Here is a 4,733-nt window from a genome sequence, read left to right as displayed (position 1 = left end):
ACACCCATGTGAAGGTGCTTAGGTTGTGTGCAATTCTGACTTGGCTTAATGTCGACACAGCCATGACACGCGGGCATGTGGACTGCCCCTATGTCACACACGTGTGTGGATTACCCATGTGGAAGTGCCTAGGCTATGTGAAACACTGAATTAGGCCCATTTTGTCCATTTATGGCCCTTTTCTTACTCCTTTTGCTATCCAAAGCTCTCATGAATATAAAACATGAAATTAAATGATTAGGAGCATCAAATTCATTAAATCTTGTGATAATCATTCCAAAAATATGCCAAGCATGGGGTAAAAATATGTATATATTATGGTTTATCAATCTTAAAAACATTAAAATCACTAAAAATGAACTTAAAACACATACCATGCAAGGTGGATTAAGCTTGGCCGAAAGCTTCTCTTATCCATCCATGGAGGGTTCAATTTTGGCAAGAAAAAAAAAGAAAGAAGAGATGGTTTCATCTTTTATTTAATTTTTACTTATTTACATAATTATCATTTTAACTAGTAAACTTAATAAAAAATTCCTATCATACCAAACCAAACTGTCTACTACTAAAATTTATGGTATAATTACCATTTAAAACCCTCAATTCATGCCTTTATATTAATTTATCACAAATACACCTATAACAATTACCTTTTGTAGCTTTTATGATTTAGTCTTCTTTTACTTAATTAACTATCTAAATGTTAAAATTTCCTAACCAAATTTTAGTACAACATTGCAGTAACCATATAAATATTAAATAAATAATAAAATATTAACTCATTAGTCAAAATTGTGGTCCTGAACCCACTATTTTTGACACCATGAAAACGGGTTGTTACAGTCAAAGTGGTCCCATAAGAGGCATTACAAGTGGATGAGGTGGCATTTGTTGCTTGGGAGTTGAAGGGATGGCTCCTTATAAACTAAGTGGACCTGTAGTTCATCATTTGAATGAAGGCATCTCTGGCCTCACTTCCTAGCCCTTACAAAATAGGAAAACTTTGAGCTCTCAGATTAGAGACAAGGGCATTACTTTCAACTTCATCATTCACGACTCAATTTCAATCAGTTGACATGGTTAATATATATTCAAAATCAAAGATAATTTGGATTAGAATGCATCACACTATCATGGACTATTTTGACATGTATTTCTAGACTAGACATACACCACAAATCAGTTCTAGAACCAACTAAATTGTAGCCCAGATACCACTAAATGTAACACCTCAGACTCGACCTGTTCGCTGGGTTCGAGCTATGGGATTGTCACATCTGTTTCCAAAGAAACTACATTCAATTCTACAACATACAACCATTTACATGCAATTAAGTATATTACACATTCAAACTATACTACATAAGCATTTCCAAATCTTATATGAGCTTACAGAAGTTCTTTCGCTAACCGATGGTCAAACTAGGACCAAATCTTAAAGTTTTTACACTTTCAGGTTGTCATCATGACATCATGGCTTCCATGTCGTGACATCATCAATCAGTGAGTTACATCACGACTTCAGACCCCTCGACATCACAACGTCACTCACTATCAACCTATGTTGCGATGTTGCCCTATTTTTGGCTAAGAACACATTGGTATGTCTACATGCTTCCTAACAAACAATTAAGCACTTCCATAATATTAAGTCACAAACAATGCAATATCACTTTATATTCACCTACACTAATCCAAGAACATGAGCATTTGGAACCAAGCATTTAGTATTGATAACTCTCGAAAAGAGGTATATTTTTGGCTTCCAAATGAAATTAATTATTTGTAATTAAGTGAATACATTTTCCTTTTTAGGATTTTTTTAGAACATTGTATAAAAAAGCTTGGATTACGATATAATGGTCATTATTTATTACTTTTATTACTAGGGGAAAAAAGGTGTGGTTTTGTGTGAACACAGGTGTAGGAAGAAGAAGAAGATGAAGAAGGAAAATAAGGAAAATGAAGCATTATCGTGGCAATTGGTAAGATTGATTGCCAACAGAATTGACATGGCTATTCTAGGAAGATGACTCAGCACTCTATCATTGTCACTCTCAGCCAACTGTGCTTGTTCCAGAAAAACCAACTTGAAAAGAGGAATGAAAAAGGTGTGCTGAGGTGGGGCAGATCTACCTAATAAAAGAAGGAGAGAGAAGAACAAAAAAAGAGGAGAATTAGCATGAGAAAGAGACTGGTGACAACAATTCTCTCTCTGGGCAAAGAAGAACACCATTGGAGAATTCTAGAGAAAGAAATGGTAGTAGCTACAGAGAACAAAATACAGATACGAACAAGGGGAAGAGACATCGATCCTGGATTCACGTACAATCGTAAGATAAAAAAAAAGCTGGAGTGTGGCAAGAAATCCTACATTTCTACCTTTCTTTCCCTGATTTTTGTGATCCGAACTTATTTTGAGAATGTTGGTGAATGATTTTATTTTGGTGTTAACTTTCCCACCCATGAACTAAATCTTATATGGGTTGGAGTTATTTGGGTGAATGTTTTATCATCTTTAATGCTCATGATTTGAGATTTTCTATGACACTGTTTCGTTCAATTTATGCTTATTTTAAATACATGCATGTAAGCTCTATACATAGTTGATTGTGTGTTGTTTTCTTAGATGTATTTTTAATTCTGAAAAGGTAAAATATACTAGATTTAGAATCATTTGATGCAAGCGAATACTTGACACAATATTCGTAGCACTCTAGACATAGATGTTGTGAGTTGTGCAGAGAAGAACACTCATTGTAGTTATTAATCCATAGTTCTGTAGACATACAATAACTTAGATTTTTAGCTTAAGATCTAGCTATTGAAAGAGGAAGGTCAACATTGTGACTCTCTGAGTAGTTGATTAGAAAATATTTTACCATGGCATTATTTTGATATGAGCATTTCACCTGAATAATTCCAGCCTTATTCATTCAACAACATAATTACTCTTCTTTTTCTTTGTAATTTGACACTACATTTTATTTTCCATACCAATTCTTTGTTTTAAAATTTGATTTCATTAATTCATTGTACAAACATCCTATTCAACTTGAAAGTATTTCCTACTATTTAGTATATTTAATAGGATTATAATAACATACTCAATTTTTTACCAATTTTCAATCCTTATGGAGACGATAATTACTTATCAGTTTATTAATTGAATGACGTGAACACTTTCACAATTGCATTAGTTATTTACACGCAACAAGTTTTTGGCATCGTTGCCGGGGATCGGCAACATTGGTGAAAAGTTGATTTGTTATTATTCTTGTTATTTTTGTTAGAGAAGTTAATTAGTATTTTGTTTTGTTTTTCAGGTTTGTAGTAGTGCATGAGGAGAAGTATTTAAGAGGATACAAAACATTGTTTTCATCTTCAAATTGAAAGGACATTAAGGTGAAAAAGAAAAGAGTTAAAAGAAATGAAGAGAATTAGAAATGATTCAATTAGAGAAGACCAGGTACTTCAGAATGAAAAGAATGTTGATATTCCTCGAATCATATATGACAGAGACAGACCCATCAGAAAACATGTAGTGCATATTTTGGATCATCTAAGTCTAGGAATTTTTAGGTCACATAATAAAGCTTAACACTTTGAATTAAAACCAGTAATGTTTCAAATGCTGCAAATGGTAGGGCAGTTTAATGGTTTACCTACTGAAGATCACATATTGCACTTGAGACTTTTTCTTGAACTTTGTAACTTATTCAGGTAGCATGGTGTTCCTGAAGATGCCCTTAAATTAAAATTATTCCCTTATTCATTACAAGATTGTGCCAAATCATGGTTGAATGCGTTACCATTAGGTACGGTGGCATCTTGGAATGAACTGTGTCAGAGATTTCTGCTTAGGTGCAATCCTCCCAACATGAATGCCAAGCTTAGGAACAACATTACGTCGTTCAGGCAATCTGAAGATGAGACATTATATGAAGCATGGGAGTGTTTCAAGGAACTAATTAGAAAATGCCTAATGCATGGTTTTCAGCTTGGACACAGATGGAAATGTTCTACAATGGATTAAATGCTCATACGCAAATGGTGGTGGACGCTTCTACTAATGAGACATTGCTTGATAGATCCTATAATATAGCATACAAAATTTTTGGAAGGAATAAAAAATAATGCTTACCAGTACCCCACTACTAGAGTTGGTACTGGTAGAAGAGTTGCTGGAGCAATGGAACTTGATGCGATTACATCTTTAACAACTCAGGTACCATTTTTAACAAATATGATTAAAACTCTGAAAAGACCTTCTGTATTGCAGGAGATAAAGGTTACTAAATTAGCCTATGTATACTATGGAGAAGATCATGTTTTTGTTGAATGCCCATCCAATCTCGCCTCTGTGTATTCCACGGGGAATTTTAATCGTAGCAATAATAACCTCTACTCCAACAAATACAATCTAGGGTGGAAACAACATCCAAATTTCAGCTGGAATAATCAAGGAATGAGAAATGGAAGCAATGTTAATAGACAGAATGTGGTTGGTGTACCACCTGGTTACAATCAATCAATGCTATGGCAAACTGCGTAACAAAGCTTGTCATCTTTAACATCAACTATGGAAGCTCTATTGAAAGAGTATATGGCTAAGAATGATGCGATTATCCAGAGCCAGGCATCTTCTTTAAGAGCTCTAGAGAATCAAGTGGGACAAATTGCCATAGCATTAAGTTCCAGAAACAAGGAGCATTGCCTAGTGACACAGAAAG

The 4,733-nt window shown here is 34.3% G+C and overlaps 1 non-coding gene across 1 annotated transcript; it reads right to left on the bottom strand.

The window, feature by feature from the left end:
- Positions 1–3,889: 3,889 nt before the first annotated feature.
- Positions 3,890–3,996, bottom strand: LOC128281884 (small nucleolar RNA R71). The gene has a single exon (XR_008272165.1). It is a non-coding gene; the product is annotated as a small nucleolar RNA R71 (small nucleolar RNA).
- Between the last annotated feature and the right edge of the window lie 737 nt (positions 3,997–4,733).

Source organism: Gossypium arboreum, chromosome 1, assembly GCF_025698485.1.
Source record: "Gossypium arboreum isolate Shixiya-1 chromosome 1, ASM2569848v2, whole genome shotgun sequence".
NCBI classification, from domain to species: Eukaryota; Viridiplantae; Streptophyta; class Magnoliopsida; order Malvales; family Malvaceae; genus Gossypium; species Gossypium arboreum.
The sequence above is the reverse complement of the archived record's forward strand: the minus strand, read 5'-3'. Positions and strand labels throughout refer to the sequence as shown.